The 24,840-nt window shown below is 44.4% G+C and overlaps 1 protein-coding gene across 1 annotated transcript in view; it reads left to right on the top strand.

Moving 5' to 3' along the window:
• Window positions 1-24,840, top strand: part of LOC126473525 (solute carrier family 2, facilitated glucose transporter member 1-like) — a 72,638-nt gene that overhangs the window by 527 nt on the left and 47,271 nt on the right. The gene's annotated exons all lie outside the window — the stretch shown is intronic.

The raw sequence follows: 24,840 nt of genomic DNA, 5'->3' as shown, positions 1-24,840 counted from the left end.
AGAAGTGCGATCAAGAAGCGTTCATACCTTTTTTCGGTCGCAGTCGGGCTTTTCAGCGAATATAATTTATCAAATGGCTAGCCTTAAACTTATCATTTTTTTATGTGAGCGCTGTATAACATGCCACTTTCAATAAAAGGACAGACTACCATTGACAAAAATCTACCTGCAGATGTATGTCAGTTTGCGGAATTTTAAAAGTGGACATGCTCGAATTACATAGTTTTTGTACCTCGTATTTGGTTAGTTTTTATATAGGGCGTCAGGAAGTTGTCGTTACAAACTTGTAGGGCTTCTAGAGAGGATTGAGTACGTAATATTTTGAATAGGAACCCATGCCCAGAAACGTACTGCTTCGGTTCTACGACGATTTCGATTCAGGTTCACCCAAATTTTTTCATAAGTGGTCAGCCAGTCTCATTTCCCTGTGCTGTTCTTTTAGCTCTTTTGTGGTTTGTTTTCCCTCTTTTACTTTCTCGATTAGCTGTCTTGCCTACTCATTGGTTTTAATGCATGTGAGAGTGCCTGTGCGATAGTCATTGTGTGGTCGTTTCGTGTGCATGCGTGTACGACAGTTTTTCTTCTTATCGACATTTGTTTGTTTTCATCGATGTCAGGGCGCTGATAACCTCACCGTTGGGCGCCCATAAGTTCCCAAAACACACACACACACACACACACACACACACACACACACTCAATCCAGGTGTGTAACGCGTCCACGTCTGGTGAAGGAAAAAGAAAAGTCTAAGGACTTGCTTGTCCTGGTATCTAATAGGGTAGACAGGATGACGTGCACTACTTCCTGTGACGTCATATGCAAAGTTTAATTTACGAGACTCCTGTACAGACAGAAGAAGATCTGCTGACATGAGTTCTGGTCGCTGCACTGGAAACTGGAAACTGAAGAGACACCAAGTGGGACGTAGAGTGTAGCAGAACATGCTTTATAGGTACAACAACGTAATAACGTCGGTGGTGGCTGCACCGAGCCGCTGTACGTACAGCATTCTGGGTCCTTTCTTATTTTGTAATAATGTAAACACGTAATGTTTAAGTTTTAATACAAACGAATGTGCTCAAGTAATACGTGGACGCTTCTCTATGTTTCCTTTCGAAATGTTACCTAACAATTGTCGTGCGTCACGTCTAATTCAGTTCCTCAAGCAGAAGTGGATCAGTTAAACATCTGAACTGGAGCCGTCATAGAACGGAAACTGTATGTATCCGTACATGGAGTTGACGGAAAGTCACCGAGTAAAACAGAAGTGATTTCTGGAGCTCCTCAAGGTAGTGTTACAGGCTCTTTGCTGTTCCTTATCTATATTAACGATTTTCGAGATAAAAATGGCTATGAGCACTATGGGACTTAACAGCTATGGTCATCAGTCCCCTAGAACTTAGAACTACTTAAACCTAACTAACCTAAGGACATCACACAACACCCAGTCATCACGAGGCAGAGAAAATCCCTGACCCCCCGGGAACCCGGGATTTTCGAGACAATCTGAACAGCCGTCTTCGGTTGTTAGCAGATGACGCTGTCGTTTATCGACCAATAAAGTCACCAGAAGACCAGAAAAAACCGCAAAACAATTTAGAAAAGATATCGGAATGGTGCGAAATGTGGCAGTTGACCCTAAATAACGAAAAGTGTGAGGTCATCCAAATGAGTGCTAAAAGAAACTCGTTAAACTTCGGTTACACGATAAATCAGTCTAATCTAAAAGCCGTAAATTCAACTAAATACCTAGGATTTACAATTACGAACAACTTAAACTGGAAAGAACACATAGAAAATGTTGTGGGGAAGGCTAACCAAAGATTGCGTTTTATTGGCAGGACACTTAGAAAATGTAACAGATCTACTAAGGAGGACTGCCTACACTACGCTTGTCCGTCCTCTTTTAGAATACTGCTGCGCGGTGTAGGATCCCTAGCAGACAGGACTGACGGAGTACATCGAAAAAGTTCAAAGAAAGGCAGCACATTTTATGTTATCGCAAAATATGAGAGAGAGTGTCACAGCAATGATACAGGATTTGGGCTGGACATCATTAAAAGAAAGGCGTTTTTCGTTGCGACGGAATCTTCTCACGAAATTCCAATCACCAACTTTCTCCTCAGAATGCGAAAATATTTTGTTGACACCAACCTACATAGGGAGGAACGATCACCAAGATAAAATAACGGAAATCAGAGCTCGTACGGAGCGATATAGGTGCCCATTCTTTCTGCGCGCTATACGAGATTGGAATAATAGGGAATTGTGAAGGTGGTTCGATGAACCCTCTGCAAGGCACTTAAATGTGATTTGCAGAGTATCCATGTAGATGTAGATAGATGGGCTCCTATTCAAAATATTATGTACTCACACCATTCTAAAACTTGTAGCCGGCCGAAGTGGCCGTGCGGTTAAAGGCGCTGCAGTCTGGAACCGCGAGACCGCTACGGTCGCAGGTTCGAATCCTGCCTCGGGCATGGATGTTTGTGATGTTCTTAGGTTAGTTAGGTTTAACTAGTTCTAAGTTCTAGGGGACTAATGACCTCAGCAGTTGAGTCCCATAGTGCTCAGAGCCATTTTTAAAACTTGTAGAAGTTTGTAACGAGAATTTCCGAACACCCTGTACGTTGACTTTGTTGTCTTCGGAATGTGATTCTTATCTTCGGATTTTCCTGTACGAAGAAATCTGAAACTTTTCAAGATTGTAAATGTTCGATATATATTTCTAAGTGCGAAGTAATAAATGCTCACACTTGTGACTTCTGTATTCTTAAGAACTTCAAACAATAGGGTGCCAAAGAAGTTCCATCAGCTCCCATCACTTGCAGACTCCATCTAAATACAAAACATTTTTGTCCCTTACAAACGACTTCTCAGGACTCTCTCGTAGAAGGTAAACTCCCCATCGCACCCCCTCACATTTAGTGATAAGCTAGCCTAGTGGATAGCCCATCAACTACTGAACACTGATCAAGCAGGGAAACAGGAAGAAGGTCTACTGAACTGTGGAAAAAAGAAGAAAAATAGAAACCGTGAACGGTCCAAGCTCAAGATGTGCAGCAGCGACCTGAATTGGAAGAACCCTGACGTCGTGGTTGGCGTTTGGTGACGGCGTTGTACTGCAAAACGGTAGAAACGATTTCAAATATCACTCGCGCCCCATTTTTTTCCTTTTCACAAAATTATGAATTTTTCGTCCGGTGATTGACGTGTCTGTTCTCTTTGTGCAGTCTTGGCAACTGTCCTAGTGTACAGTGGTTGTAGAATATGAGTCATGTAGTAAGAATACATTACCGTCGCAAGTAAATGCGATGAACAGTGAGAGCACGCGTGATGCCGCATACACCTCTCACAGAAATGAAAATAACAAACAAACGGGTGTGAACTATGTTACAACAAAGGAATCCAAAAGTCAAAACTTCCAAAACGGAACGCAAGAGTCATAACATGTTGTACTTGTCCAGAACAAATACGAGATACGTACGTCTTCCTTACACCTCGCTGTTGCAAACGGACGTTACACCACGACACAGACACAGATTTGAATACAGCGAACAGGCACGTCAATGACCGGACAGACAGTTCATAATTTTGTAAGAAAAAGAAATGGGGCACGAGGGAGACTGGAACACGAAACTTCCCCTTCGTCGTCCAGCACTGTGGCCATATAACTACAAATCCAGGATTCTTCAAATTCGTTCGATGTTGCACATCTTGAACTTAGACTGTCCACTGTTTCTATTTTGCTTCTTTTTTCACAGTTCGGCACACCTTCTTCGTGTTTCCATGCTTGATCTGTATTCAGTTTTTAACGGGCTACCCTTGGGCCATCTTACCACTAAATTTAGTGGTAAGATGCGACGAGGAGTTTCCCTTGTTAGACCTACTCATCCCGCCAGTCCAGAAAGAATAACTATTACGATTGTATACAAAGGATCTAAGTTAGTATTTAAATTAACTTATAAATTCTTCACTTCAAGATTAACAACGTTCACTGGAAATTTTGTAAATAACTTTATAAAATTTACGGCTATGTTTGTACTCACGTCAAACGTAAGCAGTAAGGCACAACACATTACGTCGACGTACAAATAGTGCTGGATGAGGCCACAGCCTTACATGTGTAATTATCGATATCCATCAGAGGGTTCATACTACGCATTAGGCTTGATTACATCACGATATACATGTGCCGCGTGTCTTTCCTTAGAGTTGTAAAATGACTTTTCTCTGCTGTTTCTAAAGACCTTTTTAATTTTGTTTTTGTGATGTGCTAGTAGAGCTTGTTCTAATGCTGGTAATGTAGTGATGGTGTGTTCCACGAGGCGTTACGTTTCAGCTGAACAGAATGTGGTCTAAGTTGTAACTGTATGAGGTATTACCATGATGATAATCAGTTTGAGGTAGGGACCCTGATCTGAAAACGGCTGAGTCGGTAGTTATAAGTGAAAATGAGAAAATTACATATTTACGATTGGGTTGCTGCCAGCGGTAAAAATTGAAAGGGACTCATTTTTGTGATAATATCACTGTGGGAACAACATACACAAGGAGCTTCATTCAGAAAGGTTGTTCAGAATGGCACCTCGCAGCCTTGTATGCGAGTTCGAACAATCTCGCTGTTGTCACAGGCAGTGTGAATTCTTGCCAGAAGATACTTTCCAGTTTAGACATGTGATTCCTACACGACACTCTTCCTCTTCTTATGAGCCCACGAAAAGATATCAAACTTGTCTACAGTTTTGTCTCCTTATCCGTACATTAAAATCATGTCTGCTAATTTTGTAAGAAGGTTCGACGCATTTACTCTAGCGCTGATTTACTGTGTACTTCAGTTTGCAGACAGAGACTGCAGTCTTTAGAATCCTCTCCATCTGGCCTGATCGTGTCAGTGAACACAACACCCACTCCACCAGCGCAGTTCACTATCCGCACCCCTAACGACACAGGCCTACATGTTGATCGGGCATGCCTACACTACAATGCTGACATTTACACTGAGGTGACCAAAGTGGTGGTATAGCGATATGCACATATACATATGGCTGTAGTATCCCGTACACAAGGTACAAAAGGGCAGTGCATTAGCGGAGCTATTATTTGTACTCAGGTGATTCAAGTGAAAAGGTTATGACGTGAACCAACAGACTTTGAACGCGGAATGGTGGTCGGGGTTAGACGCATGGAACATTTCATTTCGGAAATCGTTAGGGAGTTAAGTATTCCGAGATACACAGTGTCCAGAGTGTGCTGAGAATACCAAATTTCAGGCATTATCTGTCACCAAGCACAACGCAGTATCCGGCAGCCTTCACTTCACGACCGAGAACAGCGGCGTTTGCGTAGAGTTGTCAGTGCTAACAGATAAGCACCACTGCGTGAAATAACAGCAGAAATCATGTGGGACGTACGATCACATATCCGTTAAGACAGTGCGGCGAAATATGGCGTTCATGGACTATGGCTCCAGACGACCGAGGCCAGTGACTTTGCTAACAGCACGACATCTACTGCAGTGCCTCTCCTGTGCGAGTGACCATATCGGTTGGACCCTAGACGACTGGAAAACATTGGCCTGCTCAGATGAGTCCCGATTTCAGTTGGTAAGGATTGATAATAGGGTTCGAGTGTAACGCAGACTCCATGAAAGCATGGACCCAATATGTCAAGGCACTGTGCGAACTGGTGACGGCTTCTTAATGGTGTCACCTGTGTTTACGTGGAATGGATTTGGTCCTCTGGTCCAAGTGAACCGACCATTGACTGTAAAGGGTTACGTTTGGCTACTTCAAGGCCATTTGCAATCATTCGTGGACTTCATGTTCCCAGAAAACGATGGAATTTTTATGGATGACAATGAGCCATGTCACTGGGCAACAAATGTTCGCCATTGGTTTGAACAACATTCTGGACAGTTCGAGCGAATGATTTGGCCGCCCACATCGCCCACCATGTAATCCCATCGAACATTTCTCGGACATAATACACTCCTGGAAATTGAAATAAGAACACCGTGAATTCATTGTCCCAGGAAGGGGGAACTTTATTGATACATTCCTGGGGTCAGATACATCACATGATCACACTGACAGAACCACAGGCACATAGACACAGGCAACAGAGCATGCACAATGTCGGCACTAGTACAGTGTATATCCACCTTTCGCAGCAATGCAGGCTGCTATTCTCCCATGGAGACGATCGTAGAGATGCTGGATGTAGTCCTGTGGAACGGCTTGCCATGCCATTTCCACCTGGCGCCTCAGTTGGACCAGCGTTCGTGCTGGACGTGCAGACCGCGTGAGACGACGCTTCATCCAGTCCCAAACATGCTCAATGGGGGACAGATCCGGAGATCTTGCTGGCCAGGGTAGTTGACTTACACCTTCTAGAGCACGTTGGGTGGCACGGGATACATGCGGACGTGCATTGTCCTGTCGGAACAGCAAGTTCCCTTGCCGGTCTAGGAATGGTAGAACGATGGGTTCGATGACGGTTTGGATGTACCGTGCACTATTCAGTGTCCCCTCGACGATCACCACTGGTGTACGGCCACTGTAGGAGATCGCTCCCCACACCATGATGCCGGGTGTTGTCCCTGTGTGCCTCGGTCGTATGCAGTCCTGATTGTGGCGCTCACCTGCACGGCGCCAAACACGCATACGACCATCATTGGCACCAAGGCAGAAGCGACTCTCATCGCTGAAGACGACACGTCTCCATTCGTCCCTCCATTCACGCCTGTCGCGACACCACTGGAGGCGGGCTGCACGATGTTGGGGCGTGAGCGGAAGACGGCCTAACGGTGTGCGGGACCGTAGCCCAGCTTCATGGAGACGGTTGCGAATGGTCCTCGCCGATACCCCAGGAGCAACAGTGTCCCTAATTTGCTGGGAAGTGGTGGTGCGGTCCCCTACGGCACTGCGTAGGATCCTACGGTCTTGGCGTGCATCCGTGCGTCGCGGCGGTCCGGTCCCAGGTCGACGGGCACGTGCACCTTCCGCCGACCACTGGCGACAACATCGATGTACTGTGGAGACCTCACGCCCCAAGTGTTGAGCAATTGGGCGGTACGTCCACCCGGCCTCCCGCATGCCCACTATACGCCCTCGCTCAAAGTCCGTCAACTGCACATACGGTTCACGTCCACGCTGTCGCGGCATGCTACCAGTGTTAAAACTGCGGTGGAGCTCCGTATGCCACGGCAAACTGGCTGACACTGACGGCGGCGGTGCACAAATGCTGCGCAGCTAGCGCCATTCGACGGCCAACACCGCGGTTCCTGGTGTGTCCGCTGTGCCGTGCGTGTGATCATTGCTTGTACAGCCCTCTCGCAGCGTCCGGAGCAAGTATGGTGGGTCTGACACACCGGTGTCAATGTGTTCTTTTTTCCATTTCCAGGAGTGTAGAAAGGTCAGTTTGTGCACGAAATCCTGTACCGGCAATACTTTCGCAATTGTGGACGGCTGCTGAGGCAACATGCCTCAATATTTCTGCAGAGGACTTCAAGCGACTTGTTGAGTCCAGGCCACGTCTAGTTGCTGCGCTATGCTGGGCAGAAGGAGGTCCGAAACGACATTCGGAGGTATCCCATGACTTTTGTAAACAGTATGTATACACATAATACATTATCTGACAAAAAGGTTGAAGCACACAGAAGACATGATCGGATGACATTGTAACTTCGTGCACTCACGCACCATCAGCGGGTTTGTAAATGATTAAATTGTGTGACAGGCAGACCAGCAACCAGAATGCATGATAGGCAGACCAGCCACCAGAATGCATTGGTGTTGTTCAAGTTTAGTGTTGTTGCTAGGCCTGGTAGGGTATACAACGGGCGACAACAGCGTCAGGTGTTGAGTGATCACTGTGAAGGACACGGACATACTGCATACTAGTGTGAGGCAGTTGTATCAGCGTCCCTTTGCAGGTCGCTAGTTAACTGGCTAGCTGAATCGTGCAGTATCAGATTCGTTAGACATTCAGATGCGACAGTGACCCGATGTTGGACTGCAATGGAAAGTGAGGGTGGTCATACTCGCCGTCAAAGTTGCAGCCAATTACATTGGACCACCACAAGGGAAGACTGTCGTATTGTGCACCAAGAACATCGCAACTGTAGTATCCTCGTTGCCACTGTAGTGGCTTGAACCATAAGGGAGCAAGGGAGAGGATGTTTTATGGGTAGCCAGTATCTTCACTCAACTTTGATTGAATCCGTGTTTGTGTTCAAAAATGTTAAAATGTGTCAAATGTGTCATCAGTCCCAAAGCTTACACACTACTTAACCTAAATTATCCTAAGGACGGACACACACACACCCATGCTCGAGGGAGGACTCGAACCTCCGTTGGGACCAGCCGTACAGTCCAAGACTGCAGCTCCTTAGATCGCTCGGCTAATCCCGTGCGGCCCGTGTTTGTGGTACATGCACAGCAGTAGTAGTGCTGTTGCAGACAATATCGGCAATCTTACTATTACACAAATCTGGTTGCTATGTACTGTTGTAGTCTGTGAGTGGCTCTGCGAATAACTTACAGATGCCAAACTGGAGTGTGAGTTAGTGCATCAGTGACGCCCTCCGGCCACCGACGGCAGCCTAAATACTTGCTGTCGAGAGGGCGTTGGCGGCCTGTTGCTTGTCGGTGTGTCTCTGGCCTCTCTCGTGATAGGCGTGCTTGATCCAGCGCCTACTATCGATCTCTGCGCTACATCTACATCTACATCTACATGATTACTCTGCAATTCACATTTAAGTGCTTGGCAGAGGGTTCATCGAACCACAATCATACTATCTCCCTACCATTCCACTCCCGAACAGCGCGCGGGAAAAACGAACACCTAAACCTTTCTGTTCGAGCTCTGATTTCTCTTATTTTATTTTGATGATCATTCCTACCTATGTAGGTTGGGCTCAACAAAATATTTTCGCATTCAGAAGAGAAAGTTGGTGACTGAAATTTCGTAAATAGATCTCGCCACGACGAAAAACGTCTTTGCTTTAATGACTTCCATCCCAACTCGCGTATCATATCTGCCACACTCTCTCCCCTATTACGCGATAATACAAAACGAGCTGCCCTTTTTTGCACCCTTTCGATGTCCTCCGTCAATCCCACCTGCTAAGGATCCCACACAGCGCAGCAATATTCTAACAGAGGACGAACGAGTGTAGTGTAAGCCATCTCTTTAGTGAACTTATTGCATCTTCTAAGTGTCCTGCCAATGAAACGCAACCTTTGGCTCGCCTTCCCCACAGTGTTATCTATGTGGTCTTTCCAACTGAAGTTGTTCGTAATTTTTACACCCAGGTACTTACTTGAATTGACAGCCTTGAGAATTGTACTATTTATCGAGTAATCGAATTCCAACGGATTTCTTTTGGAACTCATGTGGATCACCTCACACTTTTCGTTATTTAGCGTCAACTGCCACCTGCCACACCATACAGCAATCTTTTCTAAATCGCTTTGCAACTGATACTGGTCTTCGGATGACCTTACTAGACGGTAAATTACAGCATCATCTGCGAACAACGTAAGAGAACTGCTCAGATTGTCACCCAGGTCATTTATATAGATCAGGAACAGCAGAGGTCCCAGGACGCTTCCCTGGGGAGAACCTGATAGCACTTCAGTTTTACTCGATGATTTGCCGTCTATTACTACGAACTGCGACCTTCCAGACAGGAAATCACGAATCCCGTCGGACAACTGAGACGATACCCCATAGGCCCGCAGCTTGATTAGAGAGCGACCAGTGTGCTGGCGACCGCTTACACCAGCAGAGCACCCCCTGCTATCTAAGAACAAGTGAGGGACACCCTGAAACATTTTGTGTCTTCTTGCACCATTCGTCGAACTCATGCGTAGGCCGCCTTTAGCACCGCGAAACGAATTGCGTATTTTGGAGTGGTGCCGCAGCTGGGAAGCATGGACTGCTGACAAAAGGAGTCGCAGTGTGTCTAGCCATGAGTCGCGGTTCTGCTCTACTCGGACGGCCATTGTCGGTTAGAATGGCGGCGACCTGGGGAGAGGTCGTTCTTCCAATGTTTTGGAGAGACACAGTGGTGTTACTGCTGGCGTCACGGCGTGCAGAGCCATTGGGTATGGCTTCAGGTCATGACTGGTAATGATTGAGGTAACTCTTACAGTGCAATGCTATGTCACTGACATCCTGCGCCTTGCGTGCTGCCTCTGATATCACAATATTGCGATGCCAGTTTTCAACAGGATAATGCTCGTCCACACATGACACTTGTCTCTGTCAACTGTCTGCCTGATGTTGAGACACTCCCGCAGCCAGCTACATTTCCAGATCTATCCTCGATACAACATTTACTGCGCCAGCTCGCGTGTCAGATCAGATCTTTGCAAGTGTCAGAATACAGAATATGAAGTAATGGGTGCAACAGTTTTGCGCCAACTTGCGTCTGGAGACAATACAACAATTTTGTGACACCCTTCCCAACGGAATCGGTACGTGCATGCAGGCCACAAGGGGTGCAACGTCATATTGATAATAAGGCGTGTACTGACAAGTTCTTTGTAAACCTGACTCGATATCGTAATCACTGAAATGACATCACAAACTCTCTCAACCCATGAAGTTTCATTTCGTTTCCTCATCCCTTTATGAGAGATTCACGTTTTTCGTAGGACGGTGTAAGTGAATTCATTGCATCGTAAAAAGAACGTGGCGTAGGTTCTCATACTCTTCTCGCGGAGTTATTCCACAGCTTCGTAATATTCGAGTCAGTCGTTTCTCGACCAGGATGCTTTATGCCAAACTGAAACATTTGCCCTTCTCCAGCGTTCCTGATATTCTCCATCATAAACAGAGCAATTTCGTTATCAGTTCAAAGGTACTGACAGCGATAGCAAGACTGGAAAAATAATTTTTCCAGCAGCTATATTGACTCATTGTTGGTAACACGGGAGAATTAGTAGAGGAGGTAAATAATACCCTAAGAAGAGCACTGTATCTTTTCCGAAATGTCCATGACTATAACACCAGAGAAATTAGAGTTCATTCAGAGTTTTATCGATTGTTGTCTTTCCATCGCACGATTCGGTATAAAACAGAGAAGGGGGACAACTGTATTGGAACACAAAATACCACCCGCCGCACACAAAAAGCTTACTTACGTGTTAGACACCTAGGGCTTGTTTGTATGTTAGAAATTATTGAAATCCCCAGCTGTAATAAGAGAAATAAAGAGATAACAACAAAGATTGCGCCCGATTCGCCTGTGCGTCACGGGGAATGTGAGCAGGAAGTGATAACGTGAGAGGCGACTGGTGACTAATCCGGGTTGGACTTCCGCTTCCATGTATACCATTTGCCCCAACGCCAGGTTAAATTGTTACTGTAGTCAAAGTTCAGCATTCGTGAAGAATCCTGGAAATCTTAGTCATCGAAATGTCAAATAACGTCTGGAACAACGTAAACAAAACATGAAAGAAAGCTGAGAGAGACATCGTAACGGGACATTCCAGTAACAGCCGTCGCTGCTCTCTTGAGGTACTGTCTGCATACCGCACAGCAATCATTACTGTCCTTGTGTCGCTGTGTCATCACTTTATCGCTTAAATTGGGCCTTAGAATGCGTAGATTGCCTCATAGCATCCGTGACAAGAGTTGGTATACGCCACGAAGATATTACTGAGAAATGTGAACATAAGTGTAAGGGAAGAAGTGAGGTTTGTGGTTGGCGTATAACATGGTCACTGAACATTTTGCTTGCGTCGACACACGAACTGTTTCGTTTATTTAAATAACGTCACATTCGTTAAAGTCGTATTCGCCAATATAAAGCCGCTCATTAAACAAAACAGATATTTACTACTAAGTACGATCGTAATAATTATCGTAAGGTATTACAAAATATCATACCAGCATACTTAAAGCATATAATACTATGTCGACAGTAACAAGATGTAGATCGCACATTTCTGTGATAATCATAACTAATAAAAGATCGCACAGTGTAAGAGCTATGGTAGTCATATGAACTCTGTTATAAACTGTAAACAGCGGAGCTCAGATTGTCACACATTGTGACGAAAGCCATATGATTATCATAGCTGTTAACCGATTGATCTTTTGTTTGTTAGAACTACAATGCAAGCGCACTGTGCTGGATTGACAGTTTATGGTACCTCATGACTTTTATGCAATCGAAACTGAAAGCAATTTTTTTCAATGTTCATAAGCTTCGGGTCATTGCCTGCAAGAAATATACTGTTTGGTTTATGTTGCTAAAAAAACACGGTACTTATGAGTGAGATGGTGCTAGTTCATCGTTGACACGATTCGTGATGTGCCTAGAACGAAAATAAGAGTAAGGTACTCAGTTTAGCGCCATTGCAAAACGTGACTAGAAATATTTGAAACATTTTTTGAAGAGCTGCTTTATAGTGGTGAGTGAAAAGAAAGATTTTGGCCAGAAGTTTATTTAAACTTTTCCTCACTTCTTGGTTGACGAAGCTCTTGTTAGTTTTTAATTAGCTTACCTTGTAAGAAAAATATGATCAGAGACAAAGATCATTTATCTTAGATGTCTCGTATCATCTGCAGTTCCATTTGCCTCGAGATACGAAGCAGCATTTGGGGGGGGGGGGGAGGGGGGGGGGATTAGCCGAGCGGTCTCAGGCGCTGCAGTCGTGGACTGTGCGGCTGGTCCCGGCGGAGGTTCGAGTCCTCCCTCGGGCATGGGTGTGTGTGTTTGTCCTTAGGATAATTTACGTTAAGTAGCGTGTAAGCTTAGGGACTGATGACCTTAGCAGTCAAGTCCCATGCGATTTCACACACACTTGAACATTGGGGGCGGGGAGGGGGGGGCTGTTTTTGTGTCTCGTTATGCTCGAAGCTATGTTCTTACGAAGTAGCCCATTTCCTTCATTTTGAATAAGCTGCTATCCTACCGAATTTTTTGAAAGTTAGTTACCAACATGTTGCATAGATCATTTAAACGATTCGTTTGTCGAAATGATGTAGAACAAGTCAGTTTACAGGACATGCACACGTGATTAATATTAACGTTAATGAAGACAACATTTTTTAGTCTTACTCATACCACTATCGCTAAAAAGTAGTATTTTTTCTTTTGCTACCTGTCATATATTTTATGGTATTGAGCAAATGAGAAATCGTCTAGTTATGTATGCGTGAACATCGTTATTGTTCTCAGATTGTGACGGATTATTTAAGATGAAATTCATTAGCGAATATATGTATTATGATGGCGCAGTTAAAATGCCCAGCTCCTTGATGAGGTAACCACATGACGACCGCGGGTGAACATCACATATTAAATAACAGAACACAAGAAAGTTTACCCCCAAATTAGGGTTTCGACATCGAATGATAAATATCGGCGTTCGATATAATCGAATTAGCCGTACTACGTAACAACGACGAATAATCGAAAGAAACATACCGATATTTCCATATAACGGAGCAAAACCATTAGTTTCAAAGCTCAGACTATAAATTACGACTGTACGTTTTATTTCAAACCGTGAGGAGTGGATTTTATGAATTAAAAAAAAGTAAGAAAAACCCGATTTAATTACACGTTATTTTACTAAAACTTTTGTGAGACTGATGAAGTGTAAAATAGCACACTAAAAAACTTAACTCCGCCCGAACAGGCCATGAAGGCACCGTCCGGCCGCCATGTCATCCTCAGGCCACAAGCATCACTGGATGTGGATATGGAGGGGCGGCAGGTGGTCAGCACATCGCCTCCCGGATAAAATGGCCCGCATTCTTTGGAAATATCAAACATAATCGCTTCATTTATTTTTATTCGTCGTTTTGTTCCTGCAAATGAAGCAGCGTCCATACCTTCTTGCACACAAGTAACCAGCCGATGAGATCGAAGTAATTGCGGGACAATGAGTGGAACTGATACATCTGTTTTCGATACCAACGCTATCAGTGCACGGTTTTGACAACGTGTCTCCGACGAGCCCGTAGCTATCCGTTTCCGATCAAAATTTTTGGGCTGCTGCGACTTTAAATGTGCTTTCAAGTTTTTAATGTTGCTACAGATTCGAAGTACATTCGCACAATAATTGCACTTTTATTATCGTTTGATTTAAAATGTTTCTTTACATCACTACTGAGAGGCATTTCCTTTTTTGTCTGCGCACTGTAGAATCACTAAAATAAGCACACAATAATCAACGAACAACACAGACAGAAGCGCTTGCTAGAATTTCTGTCAACGTTACTTTCGAGTGGGGAGAGTTTACGAAAATACACGATTGACAGTAGTCAAAATTTCTCCAAGATCGTCAAACTATAAAAATTAGATCTTATGTCGTAAATATCTCAATGCTACAAATAAAATAGAGTTAAGTTTTCTCTGTTATGAATTAGATGATGATGACAATAATATTATCCGATTATGTCGCGAAAAATATCGATTTTACCGGTATATGTTATGGACAACATCGATAAACAATAAATCGTTTCACATACAGATATATCGATACTTCGATATATCCTCGAAAATGCACGATTGACAGTAGTCAAAATTTCTCCAAGATCGTCAAACTATAAAAATTAGATCTTATGTCGTAAATATCTCAATGCTACAAATAAAATAGAGTTAAGTTTTCTCTGTTATGAATTAGATGATGATGACAATAATATTATCCGATTATGTCGCGAAAAATATCGATTTTACCGGTATATGTTATGGACAACATCGATAAACAATAAATCGTTTCACATACAGATATATCGATACTTCGATATATCCTCGTCCGATATCTCAACCCCTCAAAAATGCCTTAATTACTGACACCACTCCATGGATGCGAGATTGGACATTACTTGCCGCGGTGGTAACACCGGTTCCCGTCAGATCACCGAAGTTAAGCGCTGTCGGACTGGGCTAGCACTTGTATGGGAGACCATCACTTCTGCCGAGCGCTGTTGGCAAGTGGGGTGCACTTAACCCTTGTGAGGCAACCTGAGGAGCTACTTGACGAGAAGTAGCGGCTCCTGTCTCGTAGACTGACATACGGGCGGAAGAGCGGTTTGCTGTCGACATGAACCTCCATATCCGCATCCAGTGACGCCCGTGGGTTGAAGGTGACACGGCGGCCGGTCGGTCGCAGATCCGAATCCTGCCTCGGGCATGGATGTGTGTGATGTCCTTAGGTTAGTTAGGTTTAAGTAGTTTAGGGGACTGATGATGTTAAATCCCACAGTGCTCAGAGCCATTTTGAAAACGGCATAGTAGGTCACATTCTCTGAACGAAGAGGTTTTTAAAGGCTTACAAATTCGACGGTATTGAGTTCATTTCCCAGTCAGTTCTACGGTTTTTGGGGTTTCATACCTCAGTCTGTAAAAACGGAACCCTTACAGGATCGTTTTGTCGTCCGTCTGTCTGTCCGACTGTTAAGAACTATTCAGTATAGCTTTAAAGTCAGTACCGCCATTGGACTGTTTTTTATTTGCAGCGTTACATTTACACGATCATGATTTCGGATTTACAGTGCCATTATCAAGTGTTTTAATGTTATCTAAGATGGCATACTGTCGTATTTAAAATACACTATTAGATACATTGTCTAAGGGTCAATATTTCCGGTAAAAGCCTACTGCTTTGTTTTATCACTGAGTATACCGTCTTGACCAAGACAACGTTCAGTCTTAAAGTTTCGGCCATATTCAACATTTATTTTGACCACTGTATTGTGCCATCCTTGACCTCGTTCTTTCGTGCAATATAGTGACGCAATATAATTGTTTCACTAATACTGAGCGTGGGACGGTCGTTTTCAGGCAGAAACATGGGGCGGTAAACATCGGCTATTTTTCTAGCTAAGCGTGGATTAATGCCTTTCATTTTCGCTTTATGGCCTTCAGACCAAAAGTCACAATAAATAAATAAAAATGTGTCTGTCATTGTTCATTCAGTTCACGCTTTCGTGCTATCAATTTGTGTGTACTCATACTGTTCGGAATCTTTTTTTTTTTTTTTTTTTTTTTTTTTATATAACTCTACATGAAGCTTGGAACTATGTGTGTAAACGTTAAACGAAATATAGTAGCAAGTATGAACTAAGAAAAGAATCATATCTCAAACAATTTCAAGAAGTATTCAATAAACGGAATGCAAAGTCCTTTACGATTTTTTGCAGCGATTGGTAATATAGTTAACTGCCAAGTTACTGCACCACCAACGCTAGAAAAATATGTTAAACAGAGTAAAGTAATTCCAATAAATGGTATGCTGAATATCAAAATATCTGCCATTGAGGCAGTACAGACTATAGGAGACAATCTGAAAACTAGAAATCAAAAAGCTCTTACTACCAAGTGAAAATGTTTAGATGACAGACATATAATAGCCATATCAACCAATGTTCACCGATCCTAGTTTTAAAAACGTACACTTCAAGTTGCTTTAGCGTGTTCAAAGTTAACGAAAACTATCAAGGATTTTCCATCATTTTTCGGGAGTGCAGCTGGAATATTATTAAAAAATATTCAGGTATTTCGGCTGACAATCTTTCAGCCATTCTCAAGGTGAGAAGTTGCAAGAAAAGTAAAAACATTGATGTTTTGGGGTCGATTATTGTAAGCGATGATGAAATCGAAATCAGCATTAATGAATTCCGAACATCGCACGTCGCTAGTTTACAGTGCTCACGTATGCTTCCCGAAGAGGAAGAAGTATACGAGACAGAAATCAGCGTAGATTACGAACTAAGTTACGGGAAGACTATAGAAACAATAAGCTTGTGTACCCCTTCGTACAAGAAGAAATCGTGTACCCCTTCGTACTAGAAGAAAATAGGTAAATAATTCTCAAGGATCGGATGGAATCCCTGTGGAAATACACTACTGGCCATTAAAATTGCTGCACCAAGAAGAAATGCAGATGATAAACGGGTATTCATTGGACAAATATATTATACTAGAACTGAAATGTGATTACATTTTCACGTAATTTGGGTGCATAGATCCTGAGAAATCAGTACCCAGAACAACCACCTCTGGCCGTAATAACGGCCTTGATACGCCTGGGCATTGAGTAATACAGAGGTTGGATGGCGTGTACAGGTACAACTGTCCATGCAGCTTCAACACGATACCACAGCTCATCAAGAGTAATGACTGCCGTATTGTGACGAGACAGTTGTTCGGCCACCATTCACCAGACGTTTTCAGTTGCTGAGAGATCTGGAGAATGTGCTGGCCAGGGCAGCAATCGCACATTTTCTGTATCCAGAAAGACCCGTACAGGACCTGCAACATGCGGTCGTGCAATATCCTGCTGAAATGTAGAGTTTCGCAGGGATCGAATGAAGGGTAGAGCCACTGGTCGTATCTGAAATGTAACGTCCACTGTTCAAAGTGCCGTCAGTGCGAACAAGAGGTGACCGAGACGTGTAACCAATGGCACCCCATACCATCACGCCGCGTGATACACCAGTATGGCGATGAAGAATACACACTTCCAATGTGCGTTCACCGGAATGTCGCCAAACACGTATGCGACCATCATGATACTGTAAACAGAACCTGGATTCATCCAAAAAAATGTTTTGCCATTCGTGCACCCAGGTTCGTCGTTGAGTACACCGTAGCTGGCGCTCCTGTCTGTGATGCAGCGTCAAGGGTAACCGCAGCCGTGGTCTCCGAGCTGATAGTCCATGCTGCTGCAAATGTCGTCGAACTGTTGGTGCAGATGGTTGTTGTCTAGCAAACGTCTCCATCTGTTGACTCAGGGACCGAGACGTGGCTGCACGACCCGTTACAGCCATGCAATAAGATGCCTGTGATCTCGACTGCTAGTGATACGAGGCCGTTGGGATCCAGCACGGCATTCCGTGTTACCCTCCTGAACCCACCGATTCCATATTCTGCTAACAGTCATTGGATCTCGACCAACGCGAGCAGCAATGTCGCGATACGATAAACCGCAATCGCGATAGGCTACAATCCGACCTTTATCAAAGTCGGAATCGTGATGGTACGCATTTCTCCTCCTTACACGAGGCGTCACAAGAACGTTTCACAAGGCAACGCCGGTCAACTGCTGTTTTTGTATGAGAAATCGGTTGGAAACTTCCCTCGTGTCAGCACGTTGTAGGTGTCGTCACCGGCGCCAACCTTGTGTGAATCCTCTGAAAAGCTCATAATTTGCATATCACAGCATCTTCTTCCTGTCGGTTAAATTTCGCGTTTGTAGCACGTCATCTTCGTGGTGTAGCAATTTTAATGGCCAGTAGTGTAATACACGCCTTATGTGAGCAAACAGATACCTACTTGAGTGAAGTGTACAATGAGTCTCTCTTGCAATCAAATGGAAGTGCGAAGGATACCTGGAACTGAGGCCAGTACAAAAAAAGTAGAGCGAGGGAAAAACGACTGTCTACATGCCTCCATATGAGCCCTAATTTTGTCGAATCTTTTCTTCGTGGTCCTTACGCACAGTATATGCTGGCGGCAATAGAGTCGTAGCTACAAATGCCGGTTCTCTAAATTTTCTTAATAGTGTTTCTCCAAAAGAACGTCACCTTCCGTCCAGGGATTTGAGTTCCCGAAACATCTCCGTAACTCTTGAAGTGCTGTTCGGACTTGATGGTAACAAATCTAGAAGCCCGCCTCTTAATTGCTTCGATGTCATTCTTCAGTCCGACCCGGTACGGATCCCAAACACTCGAGCGGTAGTCAAGAACAGGTCGCACCAGCGTCCTACATGCGGGCTCCTTTACAGGGGAACCACTCTTCCCTAAAATTCTCCCAATAAAACGTATTCGACTATTCGCTTCCCTACCATAGTCCTCACATCGCTTTACAACGTCAGCACACAGATATTTAAACGACCTGTGTCAAGTGGTACACTAATAATACTGTAACCGAACATTATAGGATTGGTCTCCCTACTTATTCCCATCAGCTTACATTTTCATTTAGAGCTAGCTGCCATTCATCACACTAATTAGAAATTTTATCTAAGTCGTATCTTCCTACAGTCACTCAACTTCGGCACCTTACCATACACCACACTATCATCAGCAAAGAACTGCACATTGTTGCCCACTCTGTCTGCCAAATCATTTATGTATATAGGGAACAACAGTGGTCCTATCACACTTCCCTGGGCACTCCTGACGATACCCCCCTCTCTGATGAACATTCGCCATCTATGATGATGATGATAATGTTTGGTTTGTGGAGCTCTCAACTGCGTGGTTATCAGCACCCGTATAAAGTCCCAATTTTTTACACAGTCCAATCTACCCACTGTCACTAATGATGATGATGAAATGATGAGGACAACACAAACACATAATTCCCGGGCAGAGAAAAATCCACAACTCGACCGGGAATCGCGCCCAGGACCTTGTGAACCAGAGGCAACAACACTAGCCACTAGACCACGAGCTACGGACGTTTTTGCCGTGGATGACAACATACTGGGTTCCATTATTTACGAACTCTTCGAGCCACTCACATATCTGTGAACTTATTCCATGTTTGACCCTTCGTTAGCAACCTGCAATGGGATACTGTGTCAAATGCTTTCCAGAAACCTATAAATAAGTGATCGCAGTATATCTTGTGAGGAAAGGACAAGCTGAGTTCCGCACGAGGAATGCTTTCTAAAACAATTCTGATTCGTGGACATAAACTTCTCAGTCTCAAGAAAGTTTATTATATTCGAACTAACAATATGTTCAAGGATTGTGCAGCAAAGGATATTTGTCTGTAATTTTCCGGGTGCCCGCCAGTTAGCCATGCGGTCTAACGCACGGCTTTCTGGGAGGGAAGGAGCGCCTGGTCCCCGGTACGAATCCCTCCGGCGGATTTGTGTCGAGGTCCGGTGAACCGGCCAGTCTGTGGATGGTTTTTAGGCGGTCTTCCATCTGCCTCTGCGAATGCGGGCGGGTTCGCCTTATTCCGCCTCAGTTACACTATGTTGGCGATTGCTGCGCAAACAAGTTCTCCACGTACGCGTATAGCACCATTACTCTACCACGCAAACATAGGGGTTACACTCGTCTGGTGTGAGACGTTCCCTAGGGGGGGGGGGGGGGGGGGGCGGCACCGGGGGCCGAACTGCACAATAACCCTGGGTTCAGTGTGGGGCGGTGGAGATGTGAAGTGGACTGCGGTAGCCGTCGTGAGGTTGTGGACCACTGCAGCTGCGGCGGGGACGGAGCCTCTCCGTCGTTTCTCGGTCCCCGGTTAACATACAATACAATACAATTTCCGTCCTTCAGCCACTTATTAGGCAACCGTGGCAACACGAATAGGACGTAAAATGAATAGGACTCTTTAGGTATCAGAAGGAGGACATACGAATTTCTCCCTAACATTAACGACATACTAGAAATTGAGATTCCTTCAGCCCTCGAGTGGACTGATACATTACCTTACTGCTCTTGGCCCGTATGATACGTACGTGTAGAAAATCAAAAGGCAGATTAGTGGTAGCTGCACCTCCGGCAATGTGGACACTGCATTGCGGGACTGTGCGCTCTATGAAGATGTAGCGGGTAATGGCAACACCGACTCAAAGGATGGCCTCGGCGCTTCTTCGTGACGTCACGTCACCTAGGCACGGCAAACGCCAGGTCTGTTGCAGGCATACTCGTAATGGTGGTGTCTCCCTCTCTGACACAGGAAAACGTGAAACTATTGGCGGTAGTTGACCAGCACACATTGTTCTGAGAGATTTCTGCAACCAATTAATTGAGCAATTCATTACAGTTCTTAACAAATAGTGTACTCCTGAACTTAAATTTCCACCCGTTTTAAGGATTGACATACAAAAACAACTTCATGATACAGCAGCAACAGTATTCGTGCTTCTTTACCTTATTTGTAAATCTGAGGAAGTTACGTTTGTACTGGGTTGCTTTTACAAGAAACTGTGAACATATTGGTGCTCTTCTTTAGGTATCTTAGTTGACTATGGGGTGAGGAGCACTGAATGTTAATGAACTATCTTGCGATTGTACACGTTGGGAGAGGGGGTGGGCGACAGAAGAAGAGGCAAAAGAGAGATACTTGTTTTATCAAATAAAATTTTTTTGTCTTATAAAGTTTCTCCTTTCAGTTGCAAGAGGGGAATATTTATGTTTTCTAATGTGCATGTTTAAAAAAGTTTAAGCTCAGCAGTATTTTCGATGAATGAAGCTATTTTGTTTCCTGTTTAGAATTCCTTTCGTTGAAAACGACTGTAATCTAATGACTGGCAACAGTTGGACATTTACACATGTAAATTAGTTCACATTTCCAATGACGATGTCAAACGAAAATAAATAAATAAATAAAAGAAACGAGTTCATTGTAAGGGGGTTGGGGTAAGTTTCGATAGCAAAATGGATCAAGTAAATATAGTTACTTGAATGTAAAATTTACGAAGCTTGCAATGAGGCAAAGCATCTTCTCATATTGATCTACGTTTGTTTCGACAGGATTCAGTAATACAGAAATATGATCTTCATTTGTAGCTTTACGATAGTAAGAAAACCTTTCATCTAAATAAAACTGCAGAATACAAAACAATACCAAACATTTTGTCGAAAAACAAGAGATTTATAGTGATAAGCATGCCCAGGCGTTTCTACCTGCAACAGACCTGGCGTTCGCCGTGCCTAGCTGACGTGGCGTCACGAATAAGCGCCGAGTCCTTCCTTTGAGTCGGTGTTGGTAATGGTCGTCAGGCATTATGGGCCCTGGATCCCAGATCAGCATTGAGGAATGAATCAGCTTGGGACATCTTGGACGATACTGTAGCCGCAGTGTCCAGGCGGGCGAAGGATGACTTCACAAGGCACTCAGTTGCTCGTCAGTGTGCTGCCCTTCCGGCTAGACGAGATACGCTAATGACGGACTAAAGACAGTTGCTGCAATACACTACTGGTCATTAAAATTGATACACCAAGAAGAAATGCAGATGATAAACGGGTATTCATTGGACAAATGTATTATACTAGAACTGACATGTGATTACATTTTCACGCAATTTGGCTGCATAGATCCTGAGAAATCAGTACCCAGAACAACCACCTCTGGCCGGAAAAACGGCCTTGATACGCCTGGGCATTGAGTCAAACAGAGCTTGGATGGCGTGTACAGGTACAGCTGCCCATGCAGCTTCAACACGATACCACAGTTCATCAAGAGTGGTGACTGGCGTATTGTGACGAACCAGTTGCTCGGCCACCAATGACCAGACGTTTTCAATTGGTGAGAGATCTGGAGAATGTGCTGGCCAGGGCAGCAGTCGAATATTTTCTGTATCCAGAAAGGCTCGTACAGGACCTGCAACATGCGGTCGTGCATTATTCTGCTGAAATGCAGGGTTTCGCAGGGATCGGATGAAGGGTAGAGCCACGGGTCGTAACACATCTGAAATGTAACGTCCACTGTTGAAAATGCCGTCAATGCGAACAAGAGGTGACCGACGGGTCGTAACACATCTGAAATGTAACGTCCACTGTTCAAACTGCCGTCAATGCGAACAAGAGGTGACCGAGACGTGTAACCAATAGCACCCCATACCATCACACCGGGTGATACGCCAGTATGGCGATGACGAATACACGCTTCCAATGTGCGTTCACCGCGATGTCGCCAAACACGGATGCGACCATAATGATGCTGTAAACAGAACCTGGATTCATCCGAAAAAAAAATGACGTTTTGCCATTCGTGCACCCAGGTTCGTCGTTGAGTACACCATCGCAGGCGCTACTGTCTGTGATGCAGCGTCAAGGGCAACCGCAGCCATGGTCTCCGAGCTGATAGTCGATGCTGCTGCAAACGTCGTCGAACTGTACGCGCGGATGGTTGTTGTCTTGCAAACGTCCCTATCTATAGACTCTGGGATCGAGACGTGGCTGCACGATCCATTACAGCCATGCGGATTAGATGCCTCTCATCTCGACTGCTAGTCATACGAGGCCGTTGGTTCAAATAATTCAAATGGCTCTGAGCACTATGGGACTTAACTTCTGAGGTCATCAGCCCCTAGAACTTAAAACTACTTAAACCTTACTAACCTAAGGGCATCACACACATCCATGCCCGAGGCAGGATGCGAACCTCCGACCATAGCGGTCGCGTGGTTCCAGACTGTAGCGCCTAAAACCGCTCGGCCACTCCGGCCGGAGGCCGTTGGGATCCAGCACGGCGTTCTGTATTACCCTCCTGAACCCACTGATTCCATATTCTGCTAACAGTCATTGGATCTCGACCAACGCGAGCAGCAATGTCGCGATACGATAAACCACAATCGCGATAGGCTTCAATCCGACCTTTATCAAAGTTGGAAACGTGATGGTACGCATTTCTCCTCCTTACACGAGGCATCACAACAACGTTTCACCAGGCAATGCCGGTCAACTGATGTTTGTGTATGAGAAATCGGTTGGAAACTTTCGTCATGTCAGCACGTTGTAGGTGTCGCCACCGGCGCCAACCTTGTGTGAATGCTCTGAAAAGCTAATCATATGAATATCACAGCATGTTCTTCCTGTCGGTTAAATTTCGCGTCTGTATCACTCATCTTCGTGGTGTAGCAATTTTAATGGCCACTAGTGTAGAATGAAACACCTACAGCTTTCCTTATGAAGCCATTTATTGTATGGCTAGCAGTTTCGGTGCCTCAGTGCACCATTTTCAGAGCTTAGCAGATGGTGAGGGGGTTACCACCATCCGTGACACGATGCATCAGTGGGCAACACCTATAACTGGCCACTGACCACTGATGCATCGTGTTACAGATGGTGTTAACCCGCTCAGCATCTGCTAAGACCGGAAAGTGGTGCACTGAAGCACCGAAACTGGTAGCCATACAACAGACGACATCATAAGGGTGGCTGTAGGCGTTTCATTGTCTTACATAAGTGAATGGCCTAGGTACCCTAGATCTCCAATTACAAGGCTGGTCATAAAAATACTGCTGAGATCGGCGACCACGGAACGAGATGGTTTTTGAAGAATCTACATTGCATCTACATGATCTCGGATGTGTGAATTCTAAGGTGTTACAGTGAAACATGGAATCGCTTGTGAAGCAGAAACGCTACCCATGTGCTGTCCTTAAGTCCAAGGAATCCAGTGGACAAAGACAATGGCTGTTGATTGGGCTAATATGAGGGCAGATCCAGGAGCGGAAACAAATATCAATAGTGTAGATGCACGCTAATACATGAACATAAACAGAAAATAATCTGTAGCACTAATATAAAATTAACAGATGAATAACTGGTTAAGTTAATCGCAGTTTTGTTGTAGTATCATTTTCGTAGAATTATAATTTTCTTTTTTGAAATATTTATAAGTGCCAGTAATAAATGCATATACTTATTACTATCCATAAAAATATGAGCGTATGGCTTGTATTAGCTCTCTAAATAATAGGCTTTAATGAGAAGAAGAAATGAATTAATCAGTTTGCTTTTGAGCAGTCGCCTTGCGGGATTAGCCGAGAGGTCTAAAGCGTTGCAGTCCTGGACTGTGCGGCTGATCCTGGCGGAGTTTCGAGTCCTCCCTCGGGCATGGGTGTGTGTGTTTGTCCTTAGGATAATTTAGGTTAATTAGTGTGTAAGCTTAGGGACTGATGACCTTAGCAGTTAAGTCCCATAAGATTTCACACACATCTGAATTTATTTATTTTATTTTTTGAGCGATCATTCTCCCCGTGCTCCACATACGAAAGCAACCGGAAGATAGCTTTACGTGTGGCGCTATGGAAAGTACACTCTGCCACGCAGCTGACAGTGGTTTGCACAGTAAATTTGTAGACACTCGTCCCATTTGGAAACATTGAAATCCATTTGAA

The sequence above is a fragment of the Schistocerca serialis genome, chromosome 4 (genome assembly GCF_023864345.2).
Source record: "Schistocerca serialis cubense isolate TAMUIC-IGC-003099 chromosome 4, iqSchSeri2.2, whole genome shotgun sequence".
In the NCBI taxonomy this organism is placed as follows: Eukaryota; Metazoa; Arthropoda; class Insecta; order Orthoptera; family Acrididae; genus Schistocerca; species Schistocerca serialis.
Note: the sequence above shows the minus strand (reverse complement) of the source record. Positions and strands in the feature narration are given on the sequence as shown.